This window comes from Stegodyphus dumicola, chromosome 1, assembly GCF_044657685.1.
Source record: "Stegodyphus dumicola isolate Sdum_Otavi_A_Nest chromosome 1, ASM4465768v1".
Classification (NCBI taxonomy): Eukaryota; Metazoa; Arthropoda; class Arachnida; order Araneae; family Eresidae; genus Stegodyphus; species Stegodyphus dumicola.
In genome coordinates this window covers 112,749,928-112,773,506 of record NC_140768.1, presented here as the reverse complement: position 1 = coordinate 112,773,506, position 23,579 = coordinate 112,749,928, and the positions used below count along the sequence as shown (strand labels likewise).

Here is a 23,579-nt window from a genome sequence, read left to right as displayed (position 1 = left end):
CTATCATTAATTTATTAAAGACAAAAATATAAAAAAAAATAAATATAATGTATGGGAACATATATTAACGGAAGCTATTTATGTCTTAGAAAAGTTATGCAGTGGTTCTGAAATGAAAGATAGTAATGTACAAAGGGATTATATGAGTGAAAAATCGCTTCATTTATTATTAAAACGTATTAAATAAATTTTTTAATTTGCGAAAATTATTGAAATATTGTAATAACGGGGGAGAATTCTTTTCTGAAATATTCCATTCGTTTGTGTGGTGAAAATAGCAATGTAATTCGCGTTCTTTCAAATGTTGAAATGCAACTTAAAACTATTAGGTCCAACGCTGCCACTGATATGCTTAATATTTTCAGTAATTAATTTATCGAAATTTACGAAGTAGTATATACTTTTAGTTGTGTGATACCATTTTTATTATCATTATTATATTATTATTGACGGTTTCACGTACTGAATGCTGTAGAAAGTAAATTAAAAGCAAAAGTAAAGTAAATTGTAAAATTTAATTTCAAATAACAATTAGAAAGGCGTTCTTGCCCTCCCGCTTATTAGTGTAAATAACAGAGAAAAAATCTATCTGCCTTTAACTTTGCCATTTGGTAATGTCAATCGTACTTCTAAATCCAAACTTTTTCTGTCCCTAACCATGCCTCTTCGTGCGACTGCACAGGTTGCAAGTACTGTCGTTTATTACATTGTGAGAACTATACATTTAAACCTGCAATTTCTTCCTTATTTAATGATAGTAAGAGATTCAAGATATGAAAAAAATTAAACGCTACGGAATGACTTGCAAAGTTCATTCCAAATTAAGTATCAGAATCCTGCCTAGTTACTTCTCTGATTTATAATTTTCGAGTTGTGATTGCAAAAAGAGGAACATTTCCTTAAAGGGTGGGTCGCCTTTTTATTTGCGTACGCTCCGATCAAGTAGGAGACACCGAATTTACATACATTAATTTATTATTTACATTAATAATTTATCATTTATTTAATTATCCGTTTTAATTCTAAAAATAAAAATGAAAAGCAAAAGGGAATTAAAATTTTTTTTATTGAAACTCCAATTACGAACAATATATGTAAAAAATGAAAAGCAAAAGGGAAAAACATAAAAATAATAATTAATCTTCTTATTATATTTAATTATCCGTATATATGTAAGAAATGAAAAGCAAAAGGGAAAAAAACATATAAAAATAATAATTAATTACATTATTATTTATTTATAATTATCGGTTTTAATTCCCATTTAACATTATTATCGGTTTTAATTCGCATTTAACATTATTATTTATTTATAATTATCGGTTTTAATTCATATTTACCATTATTATTTATTTATAATTATCGGTTTTAATTCGCATTAATGCATTATTATTTATTTATAATTATCGGTTTTAATTCGCATTAATTCGCATTTATGCATTATTATTTATTTATAATTATCGGTTTTAATTCGCATTTAACATTATTATTTATTTATAATTATCGGTTTTAATTCGCATTTAACATTATTATTTATTTATAATTATCGGTTTTAATTCGCATTTAACACTATTATTTATTTACCTACGCTCCGATGAAGTAGGAGACAAACTTCTCAACTTCTAACCACGCAGCAGAAGCGAAGAAAAATGGTCACGTGACCTTCAATATGAGCACACAGAAGTTTTCCCTAAATCCCTCCCGATACTCCGGATTCTACAGTAACCTAAACGTCAGCAGAAAGTTGTCGGGTGGGTAGCCGGGTTTGGCGGAAATCGCCACCACCGGCCGCCGTAGCGAGGTCACCAAGAGCCGGTTATCCGAAAACTGCCGTTACATGCTTTATGTTTTGGCATAAGGTAGATAACATTTCCATAACAGATTTCTGAACAATTAGTCATGTTAATATTGCCTTTCTTTTTCCATTAAAAGCTATTTCCTGCTTAATTACAGTATGCTTTAAGATAAATATTAAAACGTTTGAGTAAAAATAATATAACTATAAAAAGGTGAGACACATACAAAAAGGAGTGACACAAACAGTAAGAAACAGACTAGTGCAAAATTTAACGGGAGCGACTAAATTTTAACTCGGCAGGAAAATTTGATTGGTCAACGGTACACGTCACATGTGACGTCAAAAGCGGAGTGTTTTAGATTTACCCCACAGGATTACCTGCCATTTTCGGTTGCTTGTTTTCTGAGCTCTGCAGTGATATTTTTTGGCGAGCCAAAAGTGTTTTTTGATAAAATATTTTAATTGGTAATTTAGGTATTGTTCGCTTGTAATTAAACACGTGATTACAAATTATTGTAAAGTATTTATTTTTGAGGCAAACTTTTTGTAATCTATTTATTTTTCATATATTGCCTTTTGGGAACAGATAAATTTAGCGGAAATTTCCTATGTTGAACAAAGGAAAATGAAAAATGTTTCAGAATAGCAAGCCTTGTTAGTTTCAGTCAAACATTAAATATTTTAATATCATATGCTACCATTTTTTTGTGTCAAAAATTAAATATTTTAATATCATATGCTACCAGTTTTTATTCTTTTTTTAATATTTCTGATGACAAAATAAGTTTTTTATTTTCTATTGTAGTACATAACGTTTTGTTATAACAATGGAATATTAAAAAAAAGCAGTATTTGAATGTATGTACTGCTGCAAAAAGTACAAAAAGAAAAAGGTTTTATATGAACACATTCGGGAAGTACATAAAGTACCTGTTGTGGCTGAAGGAAATTTGAAATGTCCTATTAATGCCTGCAATTTTTCATGTAGAACGTTTGAAGAGTTAAGAAATCACGTAAAAGAGATCAACATGGATACACTCTTAACTCCGTTGAAATGACATTTAATACATATGAAGGTAAGATATTAGAAATTTGCATTTTCTGCAATAAACGTTTTTAATTTGAATAGCCCCAAACTGAGTACAAATTACTATTTTTGCAAATTCATTCATCAAGCTGGGGAATAAAATACATCTATTTTTGTGAGTATAATTGATAACAGAATAATTTCCTTAGCATCTTGCTTTTTTCTGTTAGCCTGATAAACCCCCATTATTCTTCAGTAAAAATATTTCAAAGTAATATTTCTCTTCCTCAACTATTTGAAATATGAAGTAAACATTTTCTAAATAATAAAAACATATATAGAGATGTACTGCTACATAATTATTTATACATGTAATTCAGTGCTTCATTAAAAAAAAAGACTATCCTGTTATTACACAAACGGATCTCTTAATGCATATGTATGATGAAGATATCAAAAATAATGTGGACCTAATAAAAAAATTGTTAAAATCTTTATTAAAGTGGCAACCTTCAATCGTATGATAGACACTTATTTTATTATATGTAAATGAGGCTTAAAATTTATTATATGTTATTTTAAAACTACTTAAAGAAATTTATTCGATGTCTTAAAATTTTAATAACCTATACACATTGTATCAGTTATCAAGAAACAGGCTACAATGTTTTTTTTACTTTAGACATAGGCCAGATGACACTCATGTTATGGAAAATGTCTGATGACAATTTGTCTCTTAAGAATAAATTTCTTGCATTATTATACAACTTTGGGGAATATGTTTTAAGACTTGTTTAGCTGGAACACGAGTACTAGTAACTGTACGAGTACTAGTACTAGTAACATAGGAAGAAAAATATGCCAATGTACAACTTAAAACAGAGTCGTAGCTAGGGTTTTCAGCGCCCAGGGACAACTGAAGGTTTCGCACCCTCTACTGCTTGCCAAGGATGAAAAACATTTAATTCTAAAATGTCGTAACATCAGTTTGGCGCCCCTTGGATTCTGCACCCGGGGACAGATGCCCCCCTCTAGCTACGCCCCTGACTTAAAATTAGGCAACTTTATTTCAGTGTAGATTTTAAATAAAACTATCAGTTTTGAGAGCAATTAGACACAGGTCCCTCTTCTTGAAGAGAAAAAATATTCTGCTAAAGTGACCAGTATCTATTTACAATCAGTGTCAAAATAAGATTTTGGTTAGTTTTAAATTAGTAATTTTGTTTTAAAGATTCACTAGTTCACAATTATAATGGGCTTTTATATTGTATGTAAGCTAATGTTTACCCTTCAAATTTAGATTTCTTACAATGGAAAAGTGAGGAAGAATGAAGGGAAAAAATTTCTTACTTTTTGAGAAGTACAATAACTCTTAAAGAAAGTGGGAAAAAGAATTACTTCCTTTGTAATCGATCTGGATTTTATAATTCTAAAAGTAAAGGTGTAAGAGCTATAAAATCACAAGGTACCTGCAAAATAGAAGGGCACTGTCCATCTACTACTGAAGTTACCAGTAATGGCATTATTAAGATTTTATATTTCCAAACACACGTGGGACACACAGTAGATCTAGAACATTTGCCATTAACAAAAGATTTGCGAGAAGTGATTGCAGGTAAGTTTCTTTATGAACTTGATTGTGAAATTCAATATAAAACAGACATTATTATACAACATTATCATATAAATGCAATATTTTCAGGTAAGTTAAATGAAGGCATTCCACCACAGAAAATATTAGATTCCACAAGGAATAGTATTAAAGAAGACATTTACAGGGAGCATTTATTGACAAAAAAAGACATACATACATAACATTTCTAATTCTTACTGTATTGGTAATGATGAACAATATCATCCAACTGATGCTGTCAGTTTAAGGATCTGGATAGAAAAATGAAATGTTTAGATGATAATCCAGTTCTTTTTGTAAAATTCCAAGGAGAAGCAGCAGATTAGCACTTGGAAATTAGTGACTTCTGCATCATCATAATGACAAATGTTCAAAAGCACATGCTTTTAAAGTTTGGATCCGATAGCATATGCATCGATAGCACACATGGAACTAATACATACGATTTTCAATTATCGACAGTTTTAGTCATAGACGAGTTTAATTCAGGATTTCCTGCTGCTTTTTGCCTAAGCAATAGAGTAAATTTAGGTTCAATGCAAAATTTTTTCAGTGTATTAGGGACAAAGTTGGACTGCTGTCTGTAAACTGCTTTATGAGTGCTGATGCACCAGTATATTATACTGCATGGACATCAGTAATGTGTGATGCCAAATTTAGGATTCTATGCACCTGGCACGTTAAAAGGCATGGCTGCAAGCAGCAAATTCAATTATCCCCTCAAAGCGAAAGGAAGTTTTGAAATTTTTAAATGTAGTATCTGAATGTCATGATATAAAAGAATTTGAAGCACTGATATCTGATTTCCTCAGCAAACTCTTTGCTGATAGAGATACAGACAAGTTTGCTAATAATTTTGCTTCAAATTATGCAAACAGATGTGAGTTGTGGGCTAAATGTTATAAAAAAAGATGTAACATCACAACTAACAATCATCTTGAAGCACTGCATCGAGTTTTAAAATATTCTTATCTTGATGGATTGAGAAATAAGAGGGTTGATAGGTGCATTGCGAAGCTTATTAATATGGTGCAAGATAAATGGTTCCAGAGATTTATCAAAACAACAAAAGGGACAAACACATCAAAGATCAACCAAACAAATTTACGACACAACAGAGCAATAAATTTTCCAGCTAATAATATCACAGAAACCAATGAGTTTTCTTGGCATGTGATTTCAGAAAGTGACCCTACTCTTGAATATACTGTTACTCAAATACATACACAATGCATTAATTGTAACATTGTTTGTAAATGGTGTAAAATTTGTAACGATGCATTTGTATGCACATGCACAGATGCCACGATTAAAGGAAGTGTCTGTAAACGTATACATGCAATAATTTTAAAGACAAGATTACCTAATAGAGAATAGCCAGCTAAAACTAAAGACTCAAATGATGTAAAATCCTTTCTTGATCTATCAGCACAAAAATTTAAAAAATCAGGAACCAAGCACCATATTATAGATCAACTGAGTATCATATCAAAACTTGTAACATCAACAACAGTAAATAATATAACTTTGGGAGATATTGAAAACACACTAAATAAAGTGATTACAAAATTAAAGAGCGAAAAGCCGAAATTGAAAATGGTGAACTATGAACCTACAAATAAAAAAGCAGAGAAACAAAAGAATTTCTTTTCTACGAGAAAGAAAAGAAAAAGTCCATGCAGTACTGAAAATATTGCAACAACTTCATACAAGAAAGCTGCTATAGATGCCATTGGAAATAATGAAACTCTTATAATTCATGATTCTTTTGATCATGTATATTGATATCTCATCATGTAAATATATTGTATATAAAATAATCTCTAAATAGTTTATAAAATTAAAATATGATGAATTAAAAACAGTATATAAATTTAAAATGCTCTTAATCTTGTCACTACTTCATCCTTGCTATGTTACACAAGTAATTTATTAATCAGTTTTTGATCTGCATATTCTGTCGCAGTATTTCACTACTAAATTATAAGTGTAAAGTTCTCCAGTTGATGGTACACATACAGTACAGTTAGCAACATCATTTTACAAAACATCGACATATAATGTGTTTGTTAGGACGTATCACAACAATATGTGCAAAAGAACTAAAAGTTTCAGCATGAAATATGCAGTTACAGATTCAGTCAAATATAGATAGTAACATCATATACAGATAGAGAACATAATAGGAATAACAATCGCACTTGATTGTTACAGAGGAAAATCATAATTCAGTATCTGCTGACAAATGAGAGTGTGCTGGTATTTCTCTAAATAAATGATTAAAAATGCCACAAAAATATAATAAGTGCTTTAAAATTCTTAAATTCATATAAGTGTAAATCTTAGTGTTTTTGAAAATGCTACTGTATTTTGTTATTGAGCATTTTTGAATCGCTAGTGATTACATTAACAATTTATGAATAGTGAAAACTTAAATTATTCCAAGAGAATTGATTAATAAATTTCATACAGTAAATAAATCATTGGGCTGCAAAGTATGCAGATATATGACAACCAAAAACAGAAATAAAAATAAAATCTTTAAAAATTTTATAAAGTGGCGAAGCATGCAAGAGCTATTTATTTATCTTGTAAACAATACATTTTCAGTAGAATCAGTACTTTAAAAAATTGATATACTTTTGTACCCTTATGACTAAACATTCAAACAGATTTCGGGCATGATAGACTTTTAAGTGCTTCTTTGTCATGAAATTACCTTATGATCATTTCATTCAACTACTACAAATCAAGGAAAGGAGAATTAATTACCAGTGTTTTTTACTTTTAGTCACTTGATAACGTTACATAATATGGATTAACTCAAAGCAAATTCTACTGATTATAATCAGATAATTGCATATCTCTTCTGAGAATTTAGATTCTTCCGCATTCATTTCTTTGCAGATCTTGCTCTAAATGGATTTCAATACATATTTACCACTAATAATCGCAAACGATAATAAATAACAAATTAATTTTTATTCTAAACATGATTTGGGATGGCTGCATAGGCATTTTCGTGTTTTTCCTCATGTGTAATGTGTATATGAGCCAGTTTCCCTTAGAAAGTTCTCCAGGAAGGCATCCTTCCCTGTAGGCAGTTAGCTCTCGAGTGCTTTAATCAAATAAAAACCTATTTTAAACTACAATTTCAAATTTTGTATTTTGTCCTTATTTATTTCACTAAATAATTGAAGTCCTCTTTAGTACATACGCATATCAGGCGCTATTTTATCTTCATTTACAAAATAAAATAGTTGAAGTAGTTTTAGGACTTTTCTCTCATGGGGAAAAAATATCTGCATTTTATCCAATTTCCTAAACTGAAGTTTTCATACCAAACGAAATTATTACAATATAACCTTCCTTACGAACTCTCTTATTTACCATATAAACCATTTCGGATCTTTGCTTTGGTAAATGGTCTAAGGCCTTTTACCAGTATATGGCTGTCATAATCCCTAAGGAAGCATATTAGAAAAACAAAGCTATACGCAGGGTTTAATCTCAAAAATTAGAAGTACCAGAGCCCTATAGAAGACCTTCAGGAAAGAGGAACAAGAATAAATAAGAGAATAAGATGACTAATAAAATCATTAACAATTAAAAAATTAAATAATTCATTATTAAAAAATTAATGGTTAAAGTAATTAAATAATTAAAATTTAATAAAATGCAAAGTGATAAATTAGAATTTAATAAGCAATTTTTAATATAATTTTATTATTGAAAATAAAGTTTCCAAGACCAGATTTCTACTGAAATTATTGTTCAGTTACATAAAAGAAGTGCCAAAGCCTTTTTATTTAGGGCTCCGGCTAGAATTATGAATTTTTCCTGAAACTAAGAAGTACCGGAGCCAGCCTCCGGTGGGCTCCGACGCAATTTAAGCCCTGGCTATACGGATATCTTAGTAAAGCAAGAGAAGAACCCATCTTTGGTCATGACCAAACATGGCGCATGATGAGTTTTGATTGTAAACCACATGAGAGGCGGAGTTTAAATACGTCAAAATGACGTCACCAGAGCCAACCAATCAAAATTTCCTGCCAAGTTGAAATTTAGTCTCACCCAAATTTAACAGTACCAAATCCTGAAAATGAATCATTAGGCACGTACACAAAAGAACAACACGTGGAAAATCACATTTCCTACACAGACGTTATTTATAAAATTTTATATAGGTGAAGAAAGTACGAGTATTAAACACTGAAAATATAAAATATTCACTTACTTTCTTCAAATAATTAGTAACTTCGATGGATTCAGTCACAAACGCCAATCCACGAACAAACAGTATTCTTTGCGACTTTACCATTCTTTTCGGCCGCCATTGCTGAGTGCTGACTTCACAAATATCCCGCCACAACCGGAAGTAGAAAGTGTCTGCTTTGCCATTGGTCAGTGAACAAGAATTGCAACGCTTTTTTTTTTTTCTTTATAATTAAACATATTAAGAAAGCCTCTAAATTAGCATATGAAATAAACTTACTTTTGCATTATATAAATTTATATTCACAGCATCTCTGTATTAAGGTAATAATTAAATTTTTCTACGAAAAATAAAAATGTCTGTGTATGCTCAGTGTATGATCGTAAATCCGGTTAATTTTTAAAAGTTAGCGTAAAATTAACTATGCAAATTTTGAGTTCATTTAACTGGACCCTTGTACTTATTCTGTAGATCTCCATATTAAGAATGTCTTTAACTGTTTCAGGAAAAATATAAAATATAATATAATTATTTATTTACATTATTTATTAATTTTTTCCTCATATAAAAATTACTAAAATCGCTATATCATTTTTTCCGTACATTAAACAAAATAAAAAAAAAAAAATTAGCCTCATATGATTTTTATAACAAAGATTAAATGGAACTGAAATATATGTAAAATATCAGGATTCAGCTTGCAATTTCGTAGATTATTATTATTATTATTATTAAATAAAAATATTAGTATATCTTTGATTATAATTAATGATCCTTTGGTCTACATTAAACTATTGTTCAAGAAGTTAAACGTTTTCGAGCATCTTCTGCTGTATTTATTATTCTATTCCTCGACATGAAAGATTTGCTAGTTTTATCCCACATTTGCTAAATAAAATAAGGCGAGTATTATACCAAACTCAGTAAGTACACAAATTTAATATACAGCTTAGTCCAGTTAAATGGGTAATAGGATTTTCATAAAAGAAATTAAATTTTGTAAATTAATGTAAGTGTTGATATGAATAAAAATAACAAATTTGATATAAGAAAATAAATAAGTTATTTTGAAGATGTTTGAATTAAGAAAATATAATTTTTTGTAAAAATGCACGTAAAGATTTAGCTCACATGTTAAAATTTATAGAAAAATTTTAGCCTCGTATATGAATGCCCCTTTTTTCATGTTCGTGGACAAGGAAAACAAAGTGAAATGCCAGAAATACACTAAATATTTTGAATTAATAAACTTCATTTTCAATCTTTTTAGACTTCGTATAATATCCGTAAAAGTGGCGAATGAAATATACCATAAAGGCAGTAGTTTCTTTCAGAACATTCGGATTCGTATAATATGCGTAAAAGTGACGAATAAAATATACCATCATGGCGGTAGTTTTATCAGTACATTCGGATTCGTATAATTTTCGTAAAAATAACGTGTGGAAAATAACGATCAAGAGTCAACAGTAACTTCAGCCTTTTTCATTAGTATAAATTTCGTAAAAGTAACGTGCAAAAAATACCATACCCTTATTTCACCAAAATTATACGTATATTTTCGGAGACGTGCTGCCTGGGTATGTCTTTTCTTGTGTGGCAACTACGCTTCTGTAATTCTTCAATTTGAACTTTTGGATGTGTGCCAAGTTTGATGGCGTAATGCTCTGGTGAGACCGTCGATTGATTGTGTAGATGAAACATGTTGTTTCTGAACGTTATTTCTTTAAAATATGTAAAATAAATGTTTTGTTTTCTGAACTCGGATTATGCAAACGTTATTTAGTTTCAACATAAAAGTTTGGCGTCCGTTTGACAGGACGTTTGTGTGATTTCGAGTAGTTTTGATTTAGGCGTTTTGTTAAAATGGAGTTGTTAAAAGCAAAACGTAAAAGTGAACGTACTTCGTTTACGTTAACTACGAAGATTGTGGAAGAAGAATTGCCTACTTGTACGGATCCTGAGAGTTTGCAAGTGTTGTTGGGGCAACTAATTGACAAATTTGAACGCCTGGACAGTACTCAAAGCAGTGTTTTAGAACAAACCAATGAAGCTGATTTTGAAAATGAATTTAATACGGCTGAAGGATACAGATTCCTTTATAGCTTTAAAAGTGAAACTTCAAAATAAAATTGGACAATTGAATTCGATGAATGTTGCTACAGATATTGCTTCAGTTTCGATTTCGGATCCTAAAGAAAAAAAAAAACAGGAAGTTCAAACTTCCTAAGCTTGAGCTGAAAAAATTTTCTAGAGATGCAAGAGAATTTTTAGGCTTTTGGAGCCAATTCTCCAAAATTCATGAAGATGCGGATATTGTGCCGGAAGATAAATTTTTGTACTTAGTGCAAAGTGCAGTACCTGGCTCAAAGGCAGCTCAACTTTTGAACAGTTTTCCTGTTACCGCTGCGAATTATCCTAAAGCTATCGAGCAGCTGAAAGAAAGATTTGGTAGAGAAGACCTTCTGGTGCAGATCTATGTAAGAGATTTGCTTGGGCTTGTTACAAAGAATGCTACAGCAGGCAGAACGGCATCGGACTTAGGAGTACTTTATGATAGTATAGAAAGTAAATTACGAGCGCTGGAAAGCTTAGGACGCACCAAGGAAAAGTTTGCTGATTTCTTGGGACCTTTAGTAGAGTCGTGCCTACCTGAGAATATTCTACGTGCCTGGGAGCGAAGTCGAACTTCTGAACAGGGACAGGAAAAGAGTTCTGAAAGAACGCTTGAAAAACTAATGTGTTTTTTAAGACATGAAGTAGAATCGGAAGAAATGATTAGATTAGCACAATCAGGATTTACTCATTCTGTTAAGCGTCTTAATAAAAATGTTATTTCAGGTAATTCAGATTTAACAACAGCTGCCGCGCTGGTAATTACAAATGAAACCAGTAAAGGTAAGCAAAATGTTTGTATATTTTGTGGTAAGCCTCATATCAGTGCTAAGTGTTTTAAAACCGAAAATATGAGCTTAAATGAAAAGAGGCAACTTGTACAAAAGAAAGGTGTTTGTTTTTCATGTTTAAGAATTGGCCATTTAAAAAAACCACTGTAAAGCCAATATTAAATGCCCCATTTGCAGTTGTGATCATATAAAATTTATGTGTCCTCAGAATGTTAGTTCTGTAAAACAAAATGACTCTAAGTTGGATGTTTCCCTTTCTAATAATAGTAAGAGCGAGAAAGTTTATTTGCAAACTTTATGTGTTCTAATTAAAGTTAAAGATCGAGAGAGAAAAATTAGGATTCTCTTGGATTCGGGATCCCAACGATCATACGTTGGGGAGAAAATTATGAAGCGAATGAAGGCTGATCATATTCGACAGGAGAAAGTAATTCATGGTTTGTTTGGGGGGAGGGAAACTGCGCCTGTAACCCATTCTGTTTTTGCTATTGACATAAGCAGTTTAGATAACACTTTTAGGTGTAGTTTTGAAGCTTTTTCTGAAAAAAAGATATGTGGATTTGTTCCACCAATCAAGAATGCTCAGATTATAGAGAAAATTGAAAAGCAGGAAAATTGAGGTCAGTGACACATTTTGCGAGGAAAGTGAAATTGATTTATTGATAGGTGCAGATGTCATTGGTAAACTGTTAACTGACGAATACCTAGAATTACCCTCTGGTTTAACTGCAGTCAAAACAAAACTGGGTTGGACGGTTATGGGTAAAGAAAATGATACTGTCAGGGATAATGCCCTAATAAGTCTTTCCTTGCATGTAAATAATGCTTCTTTGAAATCTTTATGGGACCTTGAAGTTTTGGGTATTTCCGACCCGACGGAAAATAGTAAAACGAAAAATCTTCATTGCGACTACGAGATTGATTTTCAGAATAAATTATCTATTTGGCCCGATGGTAGATATGAATTAGAATTACCCTGGAAATGCGAATCTACCAATTTATCAGTTAATAAAAGCATTGCTTTGACACGTCATCAAAAGTGATAAATAGGGCAAAAGAAAATAATTCTTTGAAGGAATATCAAGAAGTGTTTAGAGAGTGGGAAAATTTAAATATTATAGAAAAGGTTCCGGAAAAGGAATTAAACAATAAATGCCACTTTTTACCACACAGACCGGTTATTAAGATGAATAGTGAAAGCACTAAGGTAAGACCCGTTTTTGATGCTTCATCTTGTGAAAAGGGAAAACCATCTTTGAATCAGTGTTTATTGAAAGGACCTAATTTAATAGAATTAGTCCCTGATATTTTAGACAGAATGAGATTTTTTCCTATTGCATCATTTTAGACAGAATGAGATTTTTTCCTATTGGTCTGAGTGCAGACATAGAGAAAACATTCTTGCAGTTAGGAATTTCTCCGAAGGATAGAGATTACTTGCGATTTTTCTATCCAAGTGATGAGGGAGAAATAGTGTATAGGCACTGCAGAGTAGTTTTTGGAGTTTCCTGCAGCCCTTATCTACTAGGTGCGTCTATTAAATATCTCTTGGATAATTGTTCATCTGATTTTTTAGATGTGGCTAACAAATTAAAAAATTCGTTCTATGTAGATAATTGTATTACGGGTGTTTACAATATTGAGGAACAAGAGGATTTAATTCAAAAGGCCAAAAGTCTTATGTCGAGAGGCAGATTTAATTTAAGGGGATGGGAGAGCAATGTTGCTTCCAAATATACTACAAAACATTCTGGGGACACACCTCTTTAGGAATATTGTGGAATTTAGACAATGATACTTTAAGGTGTAATATAAATGTAAATATGATAACTTGTGATACTAAGGTAACTAAGAGACTGATTCTGTCTATTGTACAATCAATTTTTGATCCAATTGGAATACTTGCACCAATAACTTTGCTTCCAAAACTTTTGTTACAAGAAACATGGAAGTTGAAATTTTCTTGCGACGAGGTATTGCCTCATGATTTTGTAAGTAAATTTGTTGTGTGGTTATCTGATATACTTTTGTTGAAAAATGTGGCGATACCCCGATTTATTGGAACCTTTGCAACAGTTAAATTGCATGTATTTGTCGATGCCTGCAAATATGCTTATGCAGGATGTATTTTCGTGAGAAGTGTTGATTCGTGTAGTGTAAAAATTACTCTTTTAAGAGCAAAATCTAGAGTAACTCCTATTAAGAATTTGACGATTCCTAGATTGGAATTAATGTCCTGTTGCATTGGATCCCGATTATTATATTCTGTTTGTAAAGCTCTTAATGATTTTGATATAAATGTAACTTTATGGTGTGATTCCACAGTTGCATTATGGTGGATCAGAAATCCTGGTAATTGGTCGAACTTTGTAAGCAATCGTGTTAAAGAAATTGCTAAGTTGACAAAACCTGAATCATGGAGGCATGTGCCTGGTAATATGAACCCAGCAGATGTGTTATCTCGGGATTGCTCTGCTAAACAAATGATTAACTCTGAGTGGTTTAAGGGACCTCTCTTGCTAAGAGAAAGCCCTGAATTTTGGTCTACCAATATTGTTTGTCAGCCGAGCGAAGCTGACTTGGAAAAGAGGAAGGTAAAATTTATTAATGTTAACTTTTCAGAGGATACCACTCCTTGGTATGCAGAAAGAGTTTCTGATTATGAAAAAATGATTCGTGTAACCGGTTGGGTGTTACGTTTTATTTCTAACTGTAGGAAGAATTCAAATTTGTGTAAAGAATCTAAACTAACTGTTGCTGAAATCATAAATTCCGAAAAAGTTTTGATTCGGTTGGTTCAAAGCTCAAATTTCCCTGACATTGGAGCTCTTAATCCACTTGATGTATTCATTGATAATGAAAACATTATAAGAGTTAAAACTAGAATATTGGAACGCAAAGACAATTCTGAATTTTTAACACCAATTTTGTTACCGAGTAAATGTATCTTTACTACATTGTTAATTCAGTTCATAAGAAACATTGTCATGCTGGAACTCAAATGCTTCAATCTATTTTAAGAGAAAGATTCTGGATACTAAAACGACGTACAACTGTGCGTAATGTGTTAAAAGGGTGTGTAATATGTCAAGGATATAAAGCGAAACCGATGTCTTGCGAAGTGATTCCTCTTCCTGAAGATCGCGTAGGAGATTATAGGGCATTTGAAATTTTGGGAGTAGATTTAGCTGGCCCATTGTTTTTGAAAGACGGTAAGAAGGTTTGGATGGCACTCTTCACATGCGCTGTGTACAGGGCAATCCATCTAGAACTGGTGACTTCGTTATCAACAGAATCTTTTCTTTTGGCTTTAAGACGATTCATAGCCAGACGTGGCAGACCACGAACCATTTATTCTGACAATGGGACTAACTTCCGAGGAACGTATAACGAAATGTCTAAACTTAACTGGGACATAATAGAGAATGAGGCAAAAATAAAGAGAATAGTATGGAAATTCAATCCACCAACAGCCTCCTGGTGGGGAGGTTGGTGGGAACGGCTAGTTCGCATGGTTAAAGAACTTTTAAGACGTTCTTTGGGGAAATCGGTTTTTATCTTATGAAGAACTGGAAACCTTAATTTGCGATTGTGAGTCGGTAATTAATTCTCGACCTTTAACATATATTTCGGAGAACTCTGAAGATGCTATCCCTTTAACTCCGTCAATGTTTTTAATTGAAAATTGTACTTCGAATGTAGCAGATATAGATAAAATTGACTCTCAGCATTTTTTGAGAAGAATTAAATACCGCACAAAACTTCTTAAAGATTTAAGGAACCGTTTCCGAAAAGAATATTTGGGGCAATTAATAATGAAACAACCACAAAATAAAGTAACCCGGTTGCTTAAAATTGGGGAGATAGTCTTAATAGGCGATGATTTCAAAAAACGCTTGTATTGGCCTTTGGGTAAAATTATAGAGAAAACTCCTGGTCGGGATGGCAAAATTCGAACAGTTAAACTAAAAACTCAGAATGGGATTTTCATAAGGCCCGTTCAGCGTATTTATCCACTGGAGATACAACTAGATGAAAGTTATTTAGTTGAAGAGCCTAACGTTAACGACGATAAGAAAAACGATCAGACTGACGTACAGCATATAAAACAGAAATTTACGTCATCAGGACGGCTTGTTAAGAAGCCTAATGTACTAGACCTTTTTAATAGGATAGCATATGTTTTTGAGTCGTTTGCCACTGACTCAAAAAGGGGGGAGGATGTTGCATAATCGAGAAAATATTGTTAAGAATTTTATTATTACTATTTTTGTTATTATTGTCTATTTTTCAAAAGTGTGTTTTGTGTGAAGTTTCAAAAGTGTTGTGTGAAGTTGTAACTATATGTCTTTTCTTGTGTGGCAACAACGCTTCTGTAATTCTTCAATTTGAACTTTTGGATGTGTGCCAAGTTTGATGGTGTAATGCTCTGGTGAGAGCGTCGATTGATTGTGTAGATGAAACATGTTGTTTCTGAACGTTATTTCTTTAAAATATGTTGTAGAGTTGCGCGCCTCTAACTTGCACGCAACCAAGACTGTTGAAACTGGAAAATAGACAAAGTCTTGCTAAGGGTTTAAGTCGCTTTTTATTCAACGTAATAAATTACAAGTGCGTGCTCTTGACGCTCACAAACTACGCCGATCCGGCGGTAAAATAAGAATAAGAACCTGAAAAGAAAATAATAACAAGACTCTAATTACGAGGCTCTCTAAAAGTAACTAACCTCACCGCGTTTTACAATACCGCTGCTAATTCAGCAAACTTTGAATATCACGTTGAACGATTAACAATTCTCCTAGGCAAGCACACAGGCCGAAACTCGGGGTTCTTCAATTTCTGGCCAACTACCTCCGCACTCGTGAAGTAAGAACAGCACATCTCGAACTCGTTTCCTTTCTATTTAACAGAATACTTCCGCTGATAATTTGAATCCTTGCGCGTTCTACTAAATTTACATACTCTGGCATTGGCAGTTCCAGGGGAAAGTAAGGCTTGACAGGAAAGATAGTTTAAACTTAAAATAAATGTTAGTTAAAATAAATATAAACCCTACAACTTTTTTCTTTTTTCTATTTTCTAAATAATTTAAATTCCTAAAAAAGCCTTTCTAATAATGGCTTGAGTAAATTTGAACACACTTATAGATTTATTGACGACATTATAACTTTCAACAATTAAATTCTCATAGAAAATAGCATCATCTACCCAAACTGTCTAATACTTAAAAAGAACAATAAAGCATCGCTTCGATTAAGTAGCGATTAAGTTCGATTAAGTAGCGATTAAGTTCGATTAAGTGGTTTGTACTCGAGATTTTCTTTTGTTGTTTTCGTATAAAATAATAAATTATCTATTATTTCATAGTTTTCTGCTCTATTTCTTATCGCATCGATATCTGTGTGCTCAAAGCTTTCGGGGTGTTTCAAATATGCATAGATATTTCCAAATTCAGGATCAGCTTTCAGTTCAGTGATAATCGTATCTCTAGAATCTAAAATTTTTGAAGTCAACACAGCGCATTTAAGTTCATTTCCTTCATCGTCCAGTTTTATACGAGAAAGTGCGTCAGCTACATTGTTTTCATTACCCGGTTTATATTTTATTCTGAGATTATATTCTTGGAGTTTTAAAGCCCATCTTATTAACCTGGGCGTTAGGTTTTTCCCCGAGTAAAGTCTACCAACAGCCGCATGATCCGAAAAGACTGTTACTGGCGCTTTGCCGAAATAAACTCGAAATTTGTGTACAGCCATTAATACGGCTAATGTTTCTCTCTCTGTAGCTGTATAATTCCTTTGAGTCTGATTCAACGTTTTACTAAAAAATGCCAGAGGATGGCTATTTTGCATAAGAACCGCAGCCACCGCATAGTCTGACGCATCTGCTGCAATTTCCAGGTTTTCGTCCCCCTCCGGGAATTTTAAAACAGGGGCATTGATGAGCGCTTCTTTTAATCTTTCAAATGCTGTATTTGTTTCCGCTGTCCACGTAAATTTACCTCTCTTTCTTTTGATTACTAAGAGTGGTTCAACAATATTAGCGAAATCTTTTATGTAAGACCGATAGTAAGAACATAACCCAATAAAAGAAGAAAGCTTCTTTGCGGTGTTGGGCGGTGGGAAATTCTTGATGGCTTTTATTTTTGAATCTTGCGTTTCTATACCCTTTTGCGAAATTTTATAACCGAGATATTTAAGTTCTTTAGTTGCGAACTTGCATTTTGAGGCGTTAATTGTAAGACCGGCCTCTTTTAATAATTTAAAAACTTCTTCTAGATCATTAATGTGTTGTTCCAACGTACTACTCGTTATAATTATATCATCTAGATAGATTAAAGTTGATTTTCCTAGGACAGGCTTTAGAACAATATCCATAGCTCTCTGGAATGTTGATGGAGCCTCACACAACCCAAAAGGCATGCGTAAAAATGCATAAGTGCCAGATTTTGTTATAAACGCGGTTTTATGTATGTCTTCGGGTCTCATAGCTATTTGATAGTAGCCAGACGTTAAGTCCAAAGTAGTCATGTATCTTGTAGATTTGATCTGTCTAATAATTTCCTCTATAACCGGCAAAGAGTGAACTGGGAATTTAGTAATACTATTTAGTTTTCTGTAATCGATAGCAAACCTCCAAGCCCTTTTATCCGAAGGAGGAAACTCGTTCTTTTTCCTACATAGTACGACTGGACTCGCGTACTCACTATTTATGGGAGTTATTATTTTATTCTTTAACATCTCCTGAATATGTTCTTCGATGATTACGTCTTTTTGTTTGTCGTACCGATAAGGTTTAGTCCTACAAGGTTTTTCGGCATTTAATTGTATCTGATGCGTAACTATTTGGCAACTACCAGGCTTTTCTGAAAACAAGTTAGAAAAATTACTCACCACTTGCTGGATGGCTTGACTTTCATGGTCATTCAGATGGCTAAGGTCAACTTGCGGTTTCTCCACAGGTTCCACCACCCTCTGGTCCATCTCCAGCACCACGGAACTGTCTTGAAAATTCAGCTTGGCCCTCGCGGCCCTTAAAAACTCCATACCTAAAATAAGAGGATTTTGCAGATTCTTCACTAGAAAAATTAATACTTTGAGGCTTTCCTCTTTTACCTGTATGTTTAATGATAATTTCCCGATGCAGTGACAGGTTTTTCCTTGCGCCGCTATAATTTCCGTATTTTTGGTTTTAAATAATCGTACCCTATAAAAATTCTTTTTGAAGAATGTTTCGCTTATAAAATTTCCTTCTGCTCCTGTATCGATGAGGGCTTCTACTGGTACATCGCCAACGAGGACTTGTATAATTGGTAGATGTGAGTTTTTTACGATGACCGTATTTAAATGTCTTTTTGAGGGTTTTTTTAAAACTTCCGGGGTCTGGACCCTCGCTTTCACAGGCCCCACTACTCGTTTAAAGGTTTCCTTTCAAGTTCTGCCTTCTGGGTACGCGGATGTTTGTTCTCGAATTTTCTTTTTAGGCCTTGACCTTCGAGGTTCGATGAGTTAGCTTGATAGCTCTTTCCCCCATAAGAGCGATTTGCATTTCTGGTTTGCTCATTTGAAGATTTCCTTCGGGTACTTTGAGAATACGATGCCCCTCTACCTTTTTCCGCTATTCTGCGATTTTGAAACTTCACCGCCAATTCGAAGGGCTCCTGCAATGTGCTTGGGTTTCTAATTTCGAAGTAGTCTTGAACAGCAGGTAACAATCTTGGTAAGATTATTTCAATATTCTCCGCATCGGGTTTCTTCCCATACAGCATATCCTTCAGCTTAATTTTTCGCAAAATAAAGTCCGTCAACTCTTCTATATCCCGTTGATAGAAACTATATAGTTCGGCTTCTACCTTTGCTCGATCTTTCACTATGGGGAAGGCCTTTAATAACGATTTTTTGAAATTTTCAAATGTATATGTCTGGCTTCCAAATTCCCCTATATTCTTCCACCATAGCGCGGCCTGTCCTCTTAGTGCGGATGTGGCGATGGCAACTTTTTGTCTTTCAGGCACAGGGTAGAGCTGAAAGTGATTTTCTAGGCCGTCTAGAAATATCGCCACCGAATTTTTTCCGTTGAAATTGACGTTTGGCTTGATTGACGCTCTCAAAGTCTGGAGCAGGTATCCAAACCCTTCCAATTGCCTTGCCATTGCTTGGTGTTGTCCCGCGGCTTCCATCTGATTTTCGGCCATTTCAGTTCGATAAGTGTTCGGGCGCCAATGTAGAGTTGCGCGCCTCCAACTTGCACGCAAGCAAGAGGTGACTGCTGAAACTGGAAATTAGACAGAGTCTTGAGAAGGGTTTAAGTCCCTTTTTATTCAACGTAATAAATTACAAGTGCGTGCTCTTGACGCTCACAAACTACGCCGATCCGGCGGTAAAATAAGAATAAGAACCTGAAAAGAAAATAATAACAAGACTCTAATTACGAGGCTCTCTAAAAGTAACTAACCTCACCGCGTTTTACAATACCGCTGCTAATTCAGCAAACTTTGAATATCACGTTGAACGATTAACAATTCTCCTAGGCAAGCACACAGGCCGAAACGCGGGGTTCTTCAATTTCTGGCTAACTACCTCCGCGCTCGTGAAGTAAGAACAGCACACCTCGAACTCGTTTCCTTTCTATTTAACAGAATACTTCCGCTGATAATTTGAATCCTTGCGCGTTCTACTAAAATTTACATACTCTTGGCATTGGCAGTTCCAGGGAAAAGTAAGGCTTGACAGGAAAGATAGTTTAAACTTAAAATAAATGTTAGTTAAAATAAATATAAACCCTACAATGTAAAATAAATGTTTTGTTTTCTGAAGTCGGATTATGCAAACGTTATTTAGTTACAGCGGTAATCAACAATTATAATAATTGTTCTTGATAACCTAATCTTGGCCCTATGATGGGGAAATTTATATTATATGCAAATTTTGTGTTTTGAATAATGTAAATAATGTACATAAGCTCTTCATTAAATATTTCTGTGTTTCAACTGGAAGTTCTTATTTTCAAGCTGAGTCTTTGCGTGAAAATGGTATATTGATTCTTCATTATACTAGTATATTCTTGATTAAATTGATGCTCTCTCAACTCGTGAAAAATAGAATCGTGAATTCGTGATCATAACGTACAAGTTTTATACAAGCCTAACTTCATGCTTAATTTTACCCTATGTATCAATGATTTCTTATTATATACAGATAATAATAAACTTTGGTCATTATTCATACTGCAATTCTGCATGAAAAATACATTTCTGATTTAAATTGAAAACGGTTAGTTCAGTATTAACAGATTCAAGTGATGTAATAAAAGTTTATAAGTTGATAAAATTAAAAATATTCTGTTGGTTTATTTTTTTAAATGAAACTTTAATGTTTTTCATCTAGAAAAAACCCAAATAGCTTTATGTAAGAATCATTAAAGGAATCTTCATCAATAACAATGTGTTAATTAACGGAAGCTGTACTTGTGTGTATATGAATAATATTTTCCTTTGAAATCTGTGTATAAGCCTTAGAATTAAATAATCTCGAGTTGTGAGATTTATAATGTGATAATATTCTGAAAAGTCACTTTACTTTGATATGTATGCAAGATTCATGAAAAATTAAAAGCTGTATAATTTGCATCCATACATAAAAGCAAGAATTCTATAGTTTTACTGTGTGGAGAAAATCACAAAAAAGCATTATCAAAGCAGCCCTATCAACAGTTTCATCACAAAATTACATTGCAGAGCATATTTCCAAAGTATCACAATTTTTTAAAGTACATACTGATTCTACTGAAAATATATTGTTTACAAGATAAATAGCTCTCGCATGCTCCACCACTTTGTGAAATTTTTTAAGATTTTATTTTTATTTCTGTTATTGGTCTTCATATATCTGACAGGCTGCATACTTTTGTAGCCCAACAATTTACTTACTGTATAAAATTTATTAATTAATTCTCTAGTTTAAGTTAGTTTAAGTTTTCACTATTCATAAATTGTGGTTGTAATCACTAGCAATTCAAAAATGCTCAATAACAAAATACAGCAGCATTTTCAAAAACACTCAGATTTACACTTATATGAATTTAAAAATTTTTAAGCATTTACTATACTTTTGCGGCATTTTTAATCATTTACTTAGAGAAATATCAGCATACTCTGGTTTGTCAGCAGATACTGAATTATGATTTTCCTTTGTAATTTTACGTTACCTTCTGTTTAACCTTCTTCAACGCATACGCTACACTGCCTTACGTGATTTTCGCCTAGCAGAGCTTTTCCCTCAATATCGGGCTGAAGTGGGAATTTTTGGAAAGCGCCTTTTGATGCCATTTCCATCTTTGGCATAAAACAATTCCTCCCAAGTATATGGTGATTTTTCGTGATTCAAAATAGCGGAAAGAATTGCGCCAAATTCCGCTTATCTGAGATTTCCCATAATGTTTTATCTGATACCAGAAGTTAAAATTATTATTGATGAAGTTTGATTTTACAGGAGTTTGTTATAGTAATAACTAACTTAGGTACTTTTCCGTTTTGCCGGTGCAAATCGCACCAGAATTTATTGGCGACAACACACAGTATACACATAAAAAATGTTAACAAATGTTAGTTCTAAAATATTTTTTCTTTTGAAGGCATAAACATTTTAATATCGTTCAAAATTTTGTAAAAAAACAATAAATAAAGACAATAAATTTATAAAAAGACATTAATTTAAGAATTTACTATGGTACATCTTGATTCCCCAGTTCATATCACGTGACCCCAATCTCACGTAAACTATGCTACAAAAATCTAATTATATCAATAGTTATCTACATTAATTTCAAGTTAAATCTTAATATGGAATACAATTTTCAAAGCAAGAATTATTTCAATTCGTACAAATAGCTTACTCAGAAATTATGTAAAACTCCAGTGCTCAGTGGCGTAAATAAGGGTATGCAAGGGATGCCGTCGCATAGGGGCCCGAAGGCTTAGGGGGCCCTTTAAATGTCCTGCTGAACTACATTTTCGTGTATAAACTTTAAGACGTATTCCATTACATATATATAGAAGCTTTAATTCATTTCCCCTTGATCAGTTAGGAATTAGAATTTCTATAAAAGAAGATTAATTATTACTTTTATATTTTTTATCTTGTATTTTTTTTTCCCTTTTGCTTTTCATTTTTATTTTTTGAATCTGTACTACTATAAATTCTTATTTTAATTTTGATATGTTTTGATTTTGTGTTAAACCCCTTTTACAGGATTGTTAATACTAATATAGTTGAGGAATAGCCTTGATTTGACTCCAATTTATTTTTAACTTTAGAATCTTTAAGTATATGTAGATAATAGAATTCGTTTTCTTTTAAGCTTTTAAGGGCCCTCCTACCTATATGGTGCAGTGATGCAATTCTCTGTATGACGCAGATAGGAGGCCCTTGGAAGCACCTGAAACAGCTAAATTCAAGTGTTTGCAAAAGTTAAAATTCCAGCATTCGACTATGAAATAATAACTTCATGACCTACCCCAGTTTAGGGATAGCAGTGAGCGGAAAATAGGAAAAGTTCCTTTGTATTCCTTAGTCTCAAGCCTGAAAATTAATAAAGGCGACCCCCTAAAGAAAAGGTTTCTCCTTTTGCAATCCCAAATCAAAAAGCGGTGGAAGTGGAAATTAATTGTAACTATTTATTATAAAGTACTTATTTTATGTATTAGTTTGTTTCTGTATAATTCACATTATGATCGAATAATCAGTAGACATATTTTCTAAGTATAAATCAAAGAAGTAACTAGGCAGGATTCTAGTACTTGGGAATGAACTTTGCAAGTTAAGAGAAATCGTGGTATATTATTTGCAGTTCGTAATTTTCATATGTCATTCCGTAGCGCTTAATTTTGTTCATATATTGAATCTCTTACTAGCTTTTCCATTAAACGCAAGTCCAAAAATCAGTCCTAATATTCAATTTGAAATTGAATTTATTAATGTGAATGATTCTGAGAATTTAAT

General features: G+C 32.7%; 1 long non-coding RNA gene across 1 annotated transcript in view; it reads right to left on the bottom strand.

The window, feature by feature from the left end:
• Positions 1-8,794, bottom strand: part of LOC146999207 (uncharacterized) — a 17,438-nt gene extending 8,644 nt beyond the window's left edge. The window contains exon 1 of the long non-coding RNA XR_015041827.1: positions 8,696-8,794. This is a non-coding gene — a long non-coding RNA (uncharacterized LOC146999207). The remainder of the gene's footprint in view (positions 1-8,695) is intronic.
• Between the last annotated feature and the right edge of the window lie 14,785 nt (positions 8,795-23,579).